The sequence below is a fragment of the Miscanthus floridulus genome, chromosome 5 (assembly GCF_019320115.1).
Source record: "Miscanthus floridulus cultivar M001 chromosome 5, ASM1932011v1, whole genome shotgun sequence".
Classification (NCBI taxonomy): Eukaryota; Viridiplantae; Streptophyta; class Magnoliopsida; order Poales; family Poaceae; genus Miscanthus; species Miscanthus floridulus.
The window spans coordinates 66,870,268-66,888,578 of record NC_089584.1 but is presented as its reverse complement, the minus strand read 5'-3'; positions in this window follow the sequence as shown (position 1 = coordinate 66,888,578).

Genomic DNA, 18,311 nt, shown 5'->3' with positions numbered 1-18,311 from the left:
CGCTGGCCGAGATGAGCTTTGTTTCTTGGACAACCATCATATCCTCAAGACCGTCCATCTAGGACATCAGATCCTTGATCTATGATCGAGCTAACGCTTCCCAGTAGGATAGATCCTCTCTTGACCTTAGGGAGACCTTTAACTCCTTACGTAAGTGCTGCACCTCGGCCTCCACCGCTTCTAGGCGGCCACGGTCAGTGGCACCTTCTACATGCGTCTAATAAGCCAGACATAAGAACTGAGACTTCTCCAAAATCTTCATCAACCCCTATAGAAAGGAGGAATGATCAAATGATTGCAACAAAAACAAAACAAGTACGGTGGAGAGAGAAGGATAGAAAGTCCACATGCGCCTGGACCACCACTTTGTTAGTCATATGACGACGAGCCTCTGCACCTAGCTGGGCAACCATGGTGATTACGTCACCCATCTTGGCCAAGGTCATTTGGCCCCCTCGTGGCTCTGGGAGGCAACCTCCCTCATGGCTCGATCAGCCATGTCATCAACCACAAATAGCGCCTTGCTAGGGCACATGGGATGGGGCCACGCAAAGGAGTCCTCGCCTAGGTCAAGCTCCTCCTCCAGGGGCGAACATAGGGCCGTAATGGAAGGGAGCCTGGCCATCATCCCTGGAGTAGCGCTCTCGCTCAACAACTCTAGCCACATGGAAGGGCGTGCACCACTCCCCAAAGGCCTTAGGACTAAAGACCCTAGGATGGGCTCTCTGCACCATGAAGGCCGACAAAGATCAACCAACTGAGTATTATCAACAAGCACAGTGAGGAAGAGATTGAAGAACGGCATACCTAGTGGAGCGTTCCACAAAGGACATGATGATCTACCTTTCCACGATTGACTCGATGGAAAGGGTCATGGAAGGAGGAGCCAACGCTGATGTCGTCGGACCAGAGGCTGGCGAGGCACCCCCGGTAGCGTCGGTGGCGCTAGTCTCCTCTACGCCATGACCCCCAGCAGCCCCTACATCCCCTGGCTCAAATATCCCTACGTGAAGTGCTAGGTACATAGGGTGCTCAACCACCACATTAGCAAGAAGTCGCTAGAGGAGGTCTTGGTCCTCTCCCCCAGGCATATCCAAGGAAGGATGGTGGACCTCGTCATCTATCCTGGTAGCTATGCTCATCTTCGCCACGCTCCCAACATTTTCTCCATGGATGGGAGCCTCAAGATCCATCAAGGAGGGGGTGATAGAAGCCATGCACGAAGAGTCCTGGCTGCCCTCAATGATGGTGCACAGACACTTCGGGTTCAAACTCGGTGATGAAGCCGCCCGCTTCTGGGCAAAAGACTCCTCTGCTGTGACACTCACTGGGCGATCAGCACCGCTCAGCCCAGCGCTGCTGCCGGATCTGCACAAGACATCGAGGGCACTCTGGAGGACTATTAGGTCCTAATCTTGTCCATCAGAGCCCTCCTTATTGTCATCATCATCATTGTCTGACAATGAAGCTCTGTGCTTCTAACATTCCATGTGCTTCATTGCCTTTTCCTGCCTGAGGCGCTTCCTCTCCTTAGCATTCGCCTATTCCTAGGTGGTGCACTTGGCACCTCTAGGACTAGGGAGATGGAAACAGGAGCTAAATGAAGGCACAGGCTATGGAAACAAAACTAATTAGCCAAACAACCTTCAATGAAGAAAGGAAAATGAATCAAGGCAGCTTACCAGATTAGGTCAAAAGTTCACCAAGAACGCCTCCACCGCACATCCAGCCATAACAACGGTCCCAGAATAGACCAACCCTATGACCCGCTTCACGACTTTAGAGAGCTTGAGCATCTCCATGGTCTCATGGGTCGGGTCTTCGACCCCAGTATAGTTACACAACAAGGTCACCCACCACTTCAATGGCTAAACCTGATGATCCACTGTGGTCCGCAAAACCGCGATGCCATACAAGCTAGAGTTTTGTCACACCCCAACTCCATGAGGTCAACCTCATTGGCGTGGCATCAAAGAAGGGAGGAAGGGGGCGGCAGCATCATCCCAAATGTAGAACCAGTGTCCATGTCAGCCAGAGTTCAAAGACTTCAGTGGCAAGTGTGAATAGTTGCGAGAGAACCCATGGCTCATCTAGACATTCATCCTGCCCATGGGAGAGAGTGTGCCACCGTCAGAACCATGAACCTTGTGGTTTTTCACCTCAAAACCTTTCGAAATAGGTCTTTGTTGGGCGCTATCCCTAGGAAGGCCTCACACACGATGACAAAGCCCATTGGCTATGACACTGCATTGGGAGGAAGGTGTTGCAGCTGGACTCCATACTTATGTAGGAAGCCGTGAAGGAAGTCGAACGTCAAGACCGTAAACCTGTGGGGCCCACCACCCAACGACCTCCTTTGGTGGAAGGAGACCCTTCACCATGAGGTGTTATAGCTTTGCCTCCATCACCAATCAAGGTAGCCACTCTTCCATCTTGTGACACAGGCAAAAGAAGGGGCAGAGGTGGTGGAGCGAATGGCGACAGCAGTGACGCACATCATCTAGAGGTGAACCTCACAAACTCGACCCCTTTCCTTCTATCATTCCTTTAGATTGTAGGAACAACGGCAAGAGGTGAGAACAAGGTAAGGGACCGGCTCGCGTAAAGGGAACTATTTATGTGGCGGTGATTAGGGATGCAAACTGCACCCACGTGGAGTCATCCCTAATATGAGCCCCACAAGCACTTTGGAAATGAGCTGCCATGTTGTAACACGCAGGAACACCATTAGGACGCAGAGAATTTGGGGAGGTTGACCACCCCCAGGATTCATGCACAGAGCGGCCCTCGGTCATCATGACCGCAGAGGGCGTATGCGATCACATGCCAAGTGAATGCTGATAAGTCATGACCATGACAAGGGAGGCACAAAAGCCTCCAAGCCCATGTGCAAGGCAACCGGCCATGACCATGACCCGACATCGTGCTTAGGAAACCCACTCCTAGGCCAGTCCTTAGAATAGCTCAAGGCCACAATGGGATAGGAGCAGGGAGGAGATGGGACCCTACGGTTCTAATTGGTGGTACAGAGCCACAAGACCATCTCTCTCTGTGTTTGAGTTGTCCGCTTTGAAGTTGCTCGGGTTGACCCCCTCTAGGAGGGAGGCATCTTGCCCTCTGACTACTACTGAGGCGGTCGGGGACCAACAGGTTTGATGGCTAATGATTTATGGGATGTCTCTCGATGAGGTATAGCCAAACTCCATGTCGATTGGGGAGGATATCGGGTCCCGCTTGAATTACCCATCGACCCTGACGAGGCGCACTGTTGGTATTTATTAATGCACATAGATAAATCCGCAAGCACACAGATACCACTGTAGCTTTCACCTAGAAATATTCCAATTATCGTATCCATAGGAAAACCTGTGAGACTAATTATGGTCTAACTTAACTAAGGGTAGCAACAAGGTTAGGATAAAAAGGAGCATATAAAGGATAACTAAGGTTCTATAGTTCTGACTTGGGTAAGCTAAGTCTTCTACTATTCAACTAAGGACATTACTAAGGGAAAGACACTAGCAGAGGATGCTTTCCTTCACAATCGGGTCCTACTTGGCCTACAAATGGGAGGTGGACTACAAATGATTCAACGAGGCTATAAGAGTCACCCTCGTGAGCGACCATCGATCTAGAAATTAGGGTGCATCCATGATTAACCTAAGTCTAAGCACCATGCGAACACTTACAATTAATACTTTACTCCCCTAGGAAGAAAATAAAGCACTCAAAAGAGTCATGATCCTGATGAATAATATAAACAAGATGCTTAGTTGAATTAAAAATTGATTACCAGAGAAGTCTCAAAAGCAAGCTCAAATAGAACTTGGATCCACCAAGGTACAAGCCATAGAGAGAGCACCGATAGGCTGGCACTTCCTCTAAACTCTTCCCTCACACTCTATCTCACTATTATTTATAAGACTAGATCCTATGGAGGACCAATCTTCTCTTGATTGCTGGCTCGATCCTAAAGATATGAATTAGGGTTTCAGAGATGGCTCTCCAGAGGGGGGTACAGGGCCATATATATAGGGGGTAGCGTCAATTGTGGACCCTCGGATCAAACCGACTTGAATAAATAACATACATGTGATCTTTAAGGCGGTGGAAAACCGACGTAGCGAGGAGGGGCTGACTTGTGGGTCCCATAGGCCACCCGGCCTGCAGGTGGGGCTAGCCAGCCCCACTTGATAGCCTCTCGGGCTCTACTTCAGTGGGTTGCCTTCTAGAGTGTTCTGGAGTTGTTTATGCTGCAGTTAAGCACGATTAAGTCTGACATTTGGGTCCACCTTGACGGTTTTCTGGATAAACCCTGCTGAAAACATAAATTCACCAAAACTTGTGGAATTTGTTAGTTTAAGCCCCTAAACCTATGTTTAGTGATGGAATTAAGTATATATGTAGGTTTATATTGACAGTTTATGATTGATGTTATTGACCATCAACAAGCTCCCCCAAGCTTAAACTTTGTCAGCCTCTGAGCAAAGCTAAACTCAGCAATGGATTATGAGTTGCTACAATGCTTCCATGCCTCAAAAGTACACAGGTGTATAATCAAGAATTCTCCTCTAGATTAGAATAAACTGATCTAACTTTCAAACTCACCCATATTACCTTCAACCATGGGGCTTCTTAACCTTCTCTTGGGTCTTGAGCAATTGAATGATAGAACGATCAAGTCAAACATTGTCTCAAGTTCTTTGTTCTACCATTGTTCCGGAGTTTTTATAAGTTTTCAAAATAAAACTCAGAGATTCCATTATATGACACTCTCAAGTCTCTCAATATATGTGGTATTTATAGATCCTCACCAAGGCAATAAAGATGTTATGCCTTTTCTCTTCCTGCCACTAAGGATTATGTGGAGTTCATAGGTAGGGAGAAAGCTAGAGCATGCTTGCAATGCATATATGGTGGAAACCTAATTCTACTTTGCTCCTTGAAAACTTATCTCTCTTTTGAAATATGGAAACATTTGCTAGAGAACAGGGGCGATCTTGTTCATCTCTTTTTCTCTTATTTCAGGCGGGCATCTGAGTACCCATTGTTTTAGATATCTCGACACTTATGTATTTTTTTCTCAATTCTTTTTTTTCTTTCTTTTTTATATGAATAACTTTTGCATAGCCCATGCCTCCTGTCTGCAACAGAACTTTTGAGAGACAGCAACAAGAACTTGGACCATTTATTTGGTGGATGGAAAACCTATCAAGCATGTTTTTGAGTTCACCCCCAGTGTAGGAGTAGAACATTTTTGGGTGGATCTAGATGGAAGGCATGATTTTGTGTGCTCCTAGTGTAGGAGCAGCAAGTATATGTGGGTGGTATGTACATGATCTTGATTTTAATAGCATGACAAACCTCTCACAAGGGTCAACAAAGCTTGACAAAACTCAATGCTATAGCAAGCAGCATATATGTGGAAGTTTTCCTAGCCTAGATAACATGTATGGCTGTGGTGGGAATTCAAGCTTTGTCATACAAGAACTCATCATGTAGCATTTTTGTGTTTTTTCAAAAAATAAATCTCTAGAACTTTAGTATCACTTGAAACAAGATAAACAGTAGCTCAGACCTTCTCATATCATATCCGCTAATTAACTAGACTTAGATCAAACATGTGCTACCCACATGTTTCAAGTTCAGAGTAAATCTTCATATCAAAACAATTTTATCCAAAACTCGAGAGAATTTAAGGCTAAAACCAGGTATTTGAAAGGAATTTCAACAGAACAACTATTCATCATTTCCATTTTAAGAGATTATTCTGAGTCCTCTTTATTTTATTAGCTCTTAAAAATCAAACTTAAAGCTAGACACACTCTTTTTATTTTGTGTTTCAATTTTACTAGATCACACATTATTACTATAAATGACTAATGCAAAGATAAATTTTTATTTTGTTTTCATTCATCATTTTTTAACTATTTAAAAGAAACTAAAACTAAAACAAAAGGGGAAAGAATACTTACTGGATATATGGGAGTGCTTCTCCCCCAAGCTAGCTCTTTCAATGAGGGTTTGGTGTCTTAATTCCTTTGAACCGGACTTCTCCTTGTGAAGTTCATTGATCAAGTACCTCGATTCGCTTAAGATGAGGATTCTTGTGATGACGCCTCTAATGGTGATGTCACCTTCTTCCGCCAAACCAGTCTTGGTTTTGAGTTTGGATTTTGGTTTGATAGGTTCAGAACCTTCACTTGTAGAAATTGGAAAATCAACTATCTTCCCACACTTTGCTTGAAGTGTGTCCTACTCATAGGACAAGGCAGAGATCAAGTGCATGGACTCTGTTGGTGGGAAAACACCAATAGAACCAAAACTTTGTTTATTCTTCTCTATCCTTAGGCACATTGAACAAGATAAAATTGATGTTATGTGCTTTGTTCAATTATAATATGGGTGGTAAGATCAAAACATTGAACATGAATGTAGCATTTGAAGATATTTGGCCAAGAGGGTTGAATTGCTTAACTCATGGATGGATTGTCTATTTTTACATAATGTATCAAATTTTACATGATTATGACTATCATCTTCCAGAAATAAGATGTGCATTTTTTAGCTCATTTGGTTAAAACTATGAGATCAAGAAAGTGGTGCTAGGAACAAACTTGAAGATCTAAACATGTTGAGTTAATCAGGTTGGATTGAGTAAGTTGTCACCCAAACATGTTTAATTCTTATTTATATGCATACCAGAATCAAGAAAAAGCTTTTTTAAATAATGACCATTTACCTTAGGATGTTACCTTCGTCATTAGAGCATGATGACACCATGTGATGAAGGATAGATGACTCATGATGGTCCTTTCTTTTCGTTTGAAGATTTTCTTGTTTGGCTAGCCTCGCAGCTTGAGCTGTTCATGAGCTTCTTGTCTCCTAGATCGCACCCCTTCTTTTCTCATCCTTTTGTCATGCCATCTTTTTGCTCTTGGACCTTCCACTCCACTCATTGTTTTTATGCCTCAAACCATGATTTGTTTCCACAAATGATCTCCTGTTGGTGAGGGCTTTTGGGTCTGTTGATTTGCTCGTCCACTTCCTATGAGTGAGTGCTTTGATTGTAGATCATGTTTTGTAACACTCATCTTCTTCCTCTTTGTTCCATGGAGTTCTTACATCCATGTTGAATGAGATGTGTCTTCTTTTCGCAAAGTTATTGGAGTTCATCATGTGCCTTGCTTCTTCTTCGATTTGAATTCATCTCGTGACTTACCCAAATTAAATTGAGAGTTTCCTGCAGGGGTTTGTCTAACAAAATATCTAATATCTACTAAAGCATACTATCGACTCAAAAATCAACCTAGACACCACGTCTAATTTGATTTAGGAAGGCATTTTAACCTAAGCACCATGCTTAATTTAAAAGCCTTTGGAAGTACAATCAGCACCCTAAACTAAGCTCCTTGCTTAATTTAAAAGATGTATGAACATACTCCAAACCTTAAGCATACTATAGCAAACAAAGGTAGCATGAAAGAATTATAGAAATTTACTCAAATGGAGATGAAGGAGCATGATTGTTATTTAACAAATTGAGTATGACTTAAAGGTAGAGACAACCAAAATAATTTAGCAACAAGGCAAGAGATGTTTTTTAGAGAAGACTATCCTCTAGCTTGAATTTTGCAGAAAAAATCAAGTTTGGATGGATGTAATTATATATTGCATGATAAATGGTTGGACATACCTTGCCTCATCATCTTTCATTCTTTTTGCTTCAAACCTGGAATGGTTAGTGACAAAAATACACGAAGGAATATTTTCACAATTATATTTCTATTCTCATTTCACAAGGGCATTATAGCAAAGGGTGAAAGCTCATGTTGTCTCCCAAAAGTGCTTGTTTTAGGATAGAAGCTCATCCTTGGGAAACTTTTGAATCACGCTAAGTTGGTGAGGTGGTTTCCCATCCAACACCAACCTTTGTGTACCTATCTCAAGATTCATGTCAACGAGATTTGCAATATTTTTGATAAACATATGCATCTACAACCACCCTTTCAAAATCTTTATGAATAGGGAGTATGAGGGGGTGGAAGATCTCATGTGTGGCAATGTTAGAGAGACCAATTGATTCAGGAGATTTCTCATGTGAGCATGGATTTGATGAGGTGTTCATGAAATAATTTTCATGCTCATCGATGTCATCTTCCTTTTCAAACTCCAATGTTGTTTCTTCATGAATATCTATAGGCAGAAACATTGTTTCCATCATTCCATGTCTATAACATTCATTGGTCATTTTATTGTCTAAGATTTCCTTTGGATTGGTGACTCTCAGGTTGATCTTGTCCAAGGCTTCATCTATCCATTCAATGGCAATGACACATAAGTTCTTAATATCCTCTAGCCATTATTGTTGCTCTTCTTGGTCTTCCTTATGGTCTTCATGACTCCTATGCTTTGGGTGTCTTGGTGGATTTCTAGGATCATCGTGAGTTTCAGGAGAAAGAGCATAAGACGAATCATCGGGGTCAAGGATGGGTTTGAATGAGACATCTAATGTGGGCATAGAAGGGAAGAAGATAGGAATTGCTTCTAAATGACTTGGCTCACCTTCTATGGGTTCATTAGACATGCCATCCTTGAATTCTTCCCAATGTCCTACATGGGAATAAGGTCGCTTTCTAAGAGATCCCTTCTTGAGAGGAATTGAACTATATTCACTCAAAGGTCTCTTGTGGAACTGGAAGTTTAAGCTTTTCCCAAAATCAGAATAAAAAAGATCATCCTCACAAGAAATTTCAAAACATTGAATTTCTTCTTCCCTTGGAGGATTTTGGGGTATTGATGGTTTGGGATTTATAGCTAAATCTTGAGATTAGAGTGGTTATGATTTAGCTGTCAAAACTTCTTCCTAATCGGGAGATGATTCCTTCTCTTTCTCGGGGAGTTCATTATTAATGCTAGTGCAAGGAATCTTTTCACTAATTCTATCAAGCATAAACCTTGCTTCACTAGAAGAAAAATGAAGGAAAGCTCTTCTAGAGGCTTGATCAAGGGATTGCATGGAATCATTGATAAGACCCATATAAAAATGTTGAAGGAGCATCGGGTCTGAAATAGCAAGGTCTAGGCCAGTGGTGATAAGACTATTAATACGATCCCATGATGTGCCAAGAGATTCTTCTTCTAGTTGTCTAAAATTTAGAACCTCTTTTCGAAGGCTAACCACTTTGGAGATGGGAAAGAAATGTAAACAAAACTTAGAGCATAACATTTTCCAATCTCCTTGCATACTTCCTACGGTTTGACTATACCATTGTTTAGCTCTTCCTATCAAAGAGAACGAAAACAACTTCCATATTAAGGTTTTGTTAGGCATGCCAACGATACGCAAGCATGCACAGGTCTGTGCAAACTCCCATAGGTATGAGTATGGGTTTTTGTTGCCTTCTCCCGAGAAGGATTGTTCCCGAATTAATTTTATTAAACTCGAGCGTAGCTCATAACCATGTGTTTTGATAGGCTCTGAAGATTTTGGTGGCTTTAGGCTTGCACTCGTGGGTTTAGCATATTGATATATAGGTGTGTTATCCATGGTAAAAGAAAAACAATAGAAATAATAAAAGATAAAAGGTTAAACTAGGTTCATAGTTAATTCAGCAACTGTTTCCCCGGCAATAGCACCAGAAAGCTTGTTGGTGTTTATTAATGCACACAAATAAATCTGCAAGTGCACGGATACCGTTGTAGCTTTTAGCCAAAAGTATTCCAAGTATCGTATCCATAGGGAAACATGTGAGACTAACTATGGTCTAACTTAACTAAGGGTAGCAACAAGGTTAGGATAAACAGGGGTGTAGAGAGGATAACTAAGGTTCTCTAGTTCTGACTTGTGTAAGCTATGTCTTTTACTATTCCACTGAGGACATTACTAAGGGAAAGACACCAGCAGAGGATGATTTCCTTCGTAACTAGGTCCTACTTGGCCTACAAATGGGAGGTGGACTACAAAGGATTCAATGAAGCTATAAGAGTCACCCTCGTGAGCTACCACCGATCTAGAATGTAAGGTGCATCCACGATTAACCTTAGTCTAAGCACCACACTTACACTTACGATTAATACTTTACTCCTCCTAGGAAGAGAATAAAGCACTCAAAAGAGTCGCGATCGTGACGAACAATATAAACAAGATGCTTACTTGAATCAGAATTTGATTACCAGAGAAGTCTTAGAAGCAAGCTCAAATAGAACTTGGATCCACCAAGGTACAAGCAATAGAGAGAGAGTACTGATAGGCCAGCGCTTCCTCCAAACTCTTCCCTCAAACTATATCTCACTATTATTTATAAGACTAGATCCGATAGAGGACTAATCTTCTCTTGATTGCTAGCTCGATCCTAAAGATATGAATTAGGGTTTCAGGGATGGCTCTCTAGAGGGGGGTACAGGGCCATATATATAGGGGGTAGCATCAATTCTGGACCCTCGGATCAAATCGACTTGAATAAACGGCATAGATGCAATCTTTAAGGCGGTGGAAAACCAACGTAGCGAGGAGGGGCTAACCCGTGGATCCCACAAGTTGGTCGGCCTGTAGGTGTGGCTAGCTGGCCCCACTTGATAGCCTCTCAGGATCTACTTCGGTGGGTTGCCTTCTTGAGTGTTATGGAGTCTTTTGGAGTTGTTTACGCCAGTGGTTAAGCGTGATTAAGTCTGACATTTGGGTCCACCTTGATGGTTTTCTAGATAAACCCTGCTGAAAACACAGATTCACCTAAAACTTGAGGAATTTGTTAGTTTAAACCCCTAAACCTATGTTTAGTGATGGAATTAAGTATATATGCAGGTTATGTTGATGGTTTATGATTGATATTAATGACTATCAACACGCTCCGCTCCTGACCACGTGTGGTTATAGTGGACATGCCTCTCCCTGCATGGGTCGAAACCAAAATTTGCTTGTAATAAGGAATCACGACCCCTCAGGTCAAGAGGGCATTAGGAAAAGAAGGAGGTGGGCACCATTGGCCCCACTATTAGGTCGAGGCCTAGCCTCAACCGCCTCCTCCCTGAGCCTCGGATTCTCAAGCCTCGAACGGATAGCAGCACATCCAATAAGGGCCACAATCCTAATGGCACCAGGTCGACACACCAATCCCTACTTAGGGAAGATGACTCAGAAATCCCTGGCGCCATCCGGAAGCATAACTTGAATCCCATAAAAAACAAGAAACAATCCTGGACCAAGACTTAGGAAAAATAACTCAAGTACAAACAAACCTAGCCAAGCACTATAGCATTCTATAGACAAATCTTTCCTCAATCCAACACAGGTAGAAACAACCCAAGCCCAAGAAGCTATGAAGCTAGACGGAGGATTATGGGACGCTCCCCTCCTGCCATTGCGAGCGAACGCAATGGAGAGGAGCACCTCGAAAACCTCCCTCCTAGCACCACAGCTCTAGGAGCATAGAACGCAGGGGTGAGAATGATAGCTAGAGTCATCATCTCACAAGGACAGGGATGGCATGGTGGAATTGTCCATAGCAAGGACCACCTCGCGCATCCAAGCCAAAGGGCCATTAGGAGGTGAGGAGGTCACAAAGCTATAGTTCTGATAGCCATGCCGCCCTATCCTACCACACTCACAAAAGCTCCTTCTAGGACCAGCTATTGGAAAGTGTAGCAATGAACTCCCAGGCCACCATAGACAACCCCTAGCAGGACTCATAACAGAAAATAGTCCTGATCTTTCTCGCACTTTTTCTCCAAATTTCTCCTCTCCTCTCTCTCAGGCTCATTTTTTCGAATGGACCAAAAACAAATACATATGAGTGGTTCAAATGGTAGAAAGACCTCGATTTATAGGCCCAAAGGCAGGACTGAACAGCCTGAGATCCCCATGCCGCGTGGCGAACCACTGAGAGATCATAGCCAATGTTAGATACCTACGTGAGGTTAGAAAAATTGAGACTCTCAGAAAGGCAAGGCCAGTACAACATCGATGAGACCACTCGAACCTTGCCTAGGTCATGAGCCCCAAAATGCAGCACACTGACATGGCAGGGCTCAGCGGACACGTACCACATCAGTTAGGGCATCCTAATGGGGCAAAACACAATGGCCACCTACCGCATTGAACGCACCAGCCCACAAGGGGTTGAGAGACAAAGCTCAAACAAGATGTGAACTATGAACCCTGGATTCGATATGCATGCAATACAGTCACTTTCACTGATCACTTCACTGATCACAAAAATGCTCAGGGGGCTACTATCGAGGTTATAACACTAGCGTGTCTCAAGGCATCGATTAGTTAGCAAGAGCCCTGAACAATCAAGGCCCAGCTGATCTAAGAAAACTAGGCCAAGCGCTAAGGTGGGGGTCAGTCAGTGACCCCTTGATCAGACTTAGCCACATGACATGCAAGGGACTCATGACCTCTCCACCGCTCTGACCCCTAGGAGCAATGGGGAGGGGTCGAGACTTGACCAAGCATGCCTACTCTGACAAGAGCATACAAGCCGCACTGACCTTGCAAGGACCGAGGGGACATCGATCACCTCGGTCTAGTCAGAATGCAATCCCTGCAGCCACATAGCATGGACAAGACAACACCGCACGGCGGTGGCTATCAGTACGGTGACCCACCGTCCAAATATGGACCAACAAGACACATGTATGATTCTACCCACTATAGGATGGGATCCATGACGAAGGCCTTGACTTAGAGGCCATCCAAACCGGTGGAAGCCATGACCCTAACGCTCAAGATCATGGCCATTAGCTCCACAAGCCAACCGAATGGTCAACGACCTAGGGGTGGCTACCAACTCCTGTACAATGCCCTAGGAAACTAGGAGGCGATGATGAAGAAAACAACATAGACCACATCACATAGGATGGCTAAAGAAACCACCACCATGCCTATAGTGCTGCCACAGCCGGCGTAGTAGCACCACGTTACAACATGCCGCGATGTGGCCATAGGACCATGACGACAACCACACCTAGACATGCACCACAAGAAGGCATAGCTTGCAAGCTAAGTTAGCTAGGCCCTCCCTTAGGCTCATGACCCTTCAGTCGGGAGAACCTTCTTCTTTGTACATGCCCTGATCCTAAACTCTATATAAGTGTAGCCAGGGCACCCATCTTGGGGATCCAAACTCATTCACTCATTCTTACACCATAGAAGGGCTCCTAAAACTTCCTTTCGGGTAGTCCGTCTCCTAGCTCTAGCTCTCCTACCCCTTCCTTGATTCTTGCACCCCCCCCCATTGTAAGAACTTCAGAGCATTCAAGCAAGGAACACACACTCGATCATCTCTAAGACTAGACGTAGGGCTCTGGCCTAAACTAGTATAAATCCTCATGTCTTTTGGATGCAACCATCATTTTCCTAGAGTAGCGTGGAAATTGTATAAATTTACTAGTCTGGTTTACAAAACACCAACAATATGTAACCTTTCTTGTGTAGATTTGGAGATGGAGCTTGGCCTTTCCCACGAGGCCATCGCCCAACTCCAGAAGGAGAAGGAAGAGGTAGACGAGAAAGCTGAGAAGGTCACCACATATCTTGAACATAAGAATGTCTTTTGTAGGATCCATTCTTGTATGTTAGGAATATGTTTAACTTGCTACTGTTACATTGTAGAGTGTCGATATAATGTGTAGGCGTAATTCAAAGTGTTTGAAGAGCAGGTGAAGGCTTGGGAGGAGAAACTGGAGGCAGTAGTTGTGGGGATAACACCAGTGGACTTGCATCAGTTGAGCCACACGAGGGAATGTCGCATGTGGCAGAACCACCCTAATTATATGTCCCACGTGCACCTGTATTATCCTTAAGCCTCTAACTACTGCACCGAGAGCTAGACAACGTTTTGGTGATCAAGACACTTAGAGAGTGTGATCACATTTAGGTTTGATAGCCATACTATTAAGAGGGGTGAAACTCATATCGGAATGCGGTTATCAAAGTGCCACTAGATGCTCTAACTCATTGCATATGCATTTAGGATCTAGTGGAGTGCTAACACCCTTGATAATATTTGTGAAAATATGCTAACACATTGGGTCCCTCTCTCCCTCCCGCCTCACAAGCTCGGCGGGATTCGGCGCTTTTGGGAAAATGAAATGCCTATTTTCTATTGCGCCGGATGCAAATTCTTGGTGGTTGGCACATTGGAGCAAGGGTTGAGAAGATAGAAGTGAGAACAGAGCTGATGCCAGCATCGGTCTAGTGACCGGACGCTGAATCCAGAAGCACCGGACGCTGACTGCCTGTGTCTGGTCGCGTTGACTGTCGGTATAGTGGCTAGGGTTTACCATCAGACGCTGGGCTGTGTCCGGTCGAGGTGGACCAGACGTGTCCGGTCGAGGGAAACCAAGTTTCGACCCTTACTGTACTCGACCAGACGCTGAGGTTCCAGCGTCCGGTTAGTTTTAACCGGAGCGTCCGGTCAGCGTCATAACCGTTGGAATCTGATGAACAGTGTTTGAAGCTGATGACATGTGGCGTCCATCTATGGACCGGACGCTGAGTCTAGGGTTCGGTCAAGTGGACCAGAGCGTCCGGTCAGAGTGCGTTTTGCCCAGTGAAGGGGTATAATGGCTCTATTTGTTTGGGGCTCTATTTATAGCCCCATGGCCGGATCAAGGGATCTCTCTTGCACATTTTTATTGACATAGCAACCTTGTGAGCCTAGCCAAAGGACTCCCACTCATCTACATCATTGATTCATCATCATAGTGAGATTGGGAGTGATCCAAGTGCATTGCTTGAGTGATTGCATCTAGAGGCACTTAATGATCGTGTTTCGCTGCGGATTTCGCTTGTTACTCTTGGTGGTTGCCGCCACCTAGATGGCTTGGAGCAGCGAGGATCGTCGAGCGGAGGTGGTGATTGTCTCCGGCTCCGATCGTGGTGATTATGAGGGGTTCTTGACCTTGTCCCCAGCGGAGAGCCAAAAGGTACTTTAGTGAATTGCTCGTGGCTTGTGTGATCCTCATCTTGTGTTGGTTGTGCGGTGCCCTATTGAGGGTTTGGCGTGTGAAGCCAATTAGCGCGTGAACCTCCAAGTGAGTGAATCGCCACAACGAGGAGTAGCTTGCCGGCAAGCAAGTGAACCTCGGTAAAAATCATTGTGTTCATCCTTTGATTCCGAGGTGATTGGTCTCCATTGTTATTCATCCTTGTGATTGATTAGTTCACTCCTCTACACGGCGGTATAACTATCCTAATCACTCTCTTTACTTTACCGCAAACTAGTTGACAAGCTCTTTAGTGTAGCTAGTTGTGAGAGCTTGCTTGCTTGGTTGGTGTGGCTCTTTAGTTAGTCTTTGAGAGCACACTAACATAGGATAGTGTCTTTGCTATTGTGTGATAGACACTATCTAATAGCTTTGGGGTGCTTGATTTAAGTAGGCTAGCGCAACCCTTGCCTATATGTCTAACCACTTGTGAGTGTTTAGCAATTTATTAGCTATAACCCCCAAGAGGACCTTCACAACTAGGTAGTTTCGGGTGTCCTCAGGAACCATGAATCAATCCACATTTTACAAATCATACACGAATCAACATGGAGATACCACAACATTACAATATTTGGTACAACAAATAAACTTACATTATGAGTGCCAGAAGACTTATAACAATCGTTTACGCAAAACATGTTCAAGTTAAAACTTTAATTTAAGTTTCAAAAGATAAGTAGAACTACAGAAGTGACTTAGGTGAAACATCTAAGGTAGAAGGGAACATCAGATCATGTCGTGCCCACCGACATGGCCTTGATTAGTAGTACAAGTTAGATCCTACAATAGGGGTTAACAAACCCTGAGTACTTGAAGGTACTCAACAAGTCTTACCCGACTAAAAGAAAAGACTCCAAGGGTATGCATACTTTATAGGAATGTTTGAAACAAGAGTAACTTTTGCAGAAAAAGCTTACTACAAGTGGATCCTTACTTTCAATGTTTTAGCTACGTATTAAGTTCATTAGTAGTATCCAGTTTGCACCTATTCTATATCAATCACTTTATTAAGCATCTCATATCATCTTATACCAGCTCATATCCAGTAGTATCATTATTTCATTGATTAATCTACGATGCAGGGCAGAGGATCGAGTCTCCATAACCAACAAGCATGATGATTCAAATTGACTAGGCCTAGCTAGGGTTTCTTTACCACATGACATATGTAGGTCCTAGACCTACAAATATCAACCCTCACTCGGATCCTCCAAAACGAGAATGGGTACAGCACTACCTTGAGAGCATAGTACTCCACCTCCCTACATCGTTCATCCTTGATGGATTCATAGGACGTGTACACGCTACTCTCACCATCTCTCCACTCCCAGTGTGCGGTTGTCCTTTCTCATAGTGGAATAGCCGAGGTATCAGGCTTACCGGAGTATGTGGACTAGTACTGCAAAGTCTTGAACACATACAAGCCTACAACGGAACGGTCCTTAATCGACATAGGCGGGGACACTACATCAAGACTCAAACTTGATGCAAGCAAAGAGTCTGCCCGATCTCAATTTAACATTATCATTATCTGGGTACTCACATGAGCCTTCAGGCAGAGCTGAGAAGAACATGGTAAAACCTATTTCTCGCGAACGATGAAACCACCATTCAACTTTTATCGAAGTTTAAGCATTACTAAGCATTAGAGATATCGTACCTACATAAACTAGTTGGGTATGACTAGGAATACCTAAATAGCAAGGTAATCATGCAGCAATGGTTAATCGACCAACTCCTACTTACTTAATGCACATCTCATAAGACTTAAGTGAAATAACTGATTTGTAAATACTAGAGAAGAGTGGTATGCTCTAGGGCTTGCCTGCATTGCAGAGAAGATTAGTTCCATATAGTATCACTAGGGTTAGACTTGGCACCAACACCACTGATGGATGGACCTTCTCCTGAAACTTGATCAACACGAGCCTTCTCACTCTCGTATGCACTACACTAATAAATGATGCTTTGCTTAACATGATGGACTACATGCCATGATGCATGATGAGAGATGCACAAGTGCATAATAGAAGTTAAACAAAGTTAAGGAAGTTGAGTACAACTTTCCTTCACCAAGGAACTAGGGTTATTATTATAAAAGCATTTTAGTTCATTAACTATTAAGCTAATTAGTTAATAACATGAAAATGATTAAGTTAACATGGACCAACAAAATTAACATGAAAAGCATCTACAAAGCATAACCACTTACTGAACTATTGCATACAAGGAGCAAACAAGGTTTATATACAAGCATCTACTAATTAAACATTTAATTAAGCCATTCATTTATTATGTAACAAGTTGATTATAACACATCAAAGAAATATTTTAAGATTCCATGGAACAACAGGGGTTTGGTGTTTCCAAGGTCCACAATCAACCCCAAAATACACCAAAGTCATTTTATGATTTACTCTAACTCATTTTAATATTTATTAACCATGGAAAAGACATTTATAAACACTTAAATTAATTAAGCAAGTTAGGATTATCAAAACATTACCAAACTTTTTGTGAAGGCAGGTAAAAGCATGTAAAGCATACACAAAAAGTTTCATAATTAAAGGATAATTATTTTAGCCTATAAAAATTATGCAAGGTCCATTTAATAATTAAAAGAGGTAATTTTTAAGCATATCAAAACAACTAAAAATGACCAATTTATATTTTCCCAGTGGTAGAGCATCTCATGACAAAGCTACACAACAAATTTCATGAATTTATCACGCACCAAGTAATTAGTTATGAAATTAGCAAGAAATGGCACTTTTAATCATTTCTAAAAAGATAAAATCATTTTCTGCACTAAAACATTTTCTCACTCACTCATCCCTTACCCACCGTCACTAACAGATGGGCCCGCGTCAACTACGGTGAGGCGCCCTCATTGACCGCGGCTCCCGGCTGTTTGATCGGCGGGTGCTCGTCGTCGGTGACACGGACTACCCTAACCTGCTCCTCTCTCTCCCGCACACCTACCCCGAGCACTAGCCGAGCACCTAGAGCACGACGGCGGGTGCAATAGCAGCCACAGTGGCTCAGCAGCGCTCTGGCGCGGCGGAGACAATGAACGACGAGACCTCCGGCGACGGCGAGGCCACTAACAGACTCAACGCAACCTCTCGAACATATCAACGGTGATGGTTAATCGGATTAGGGTTCGGCGCGTGCTAGGCCTCAGCCATGGCGGCACAGCGAGGCAGAGCATGGTGACGCGGCGATGTTCCAGTGGCTACAGCACGGTAGAGTCTAAACGGAGGCGTCAGTCATGACCAGGAGCTCACCGCGACTTCACTACGCTGCTCGGTTGAGGC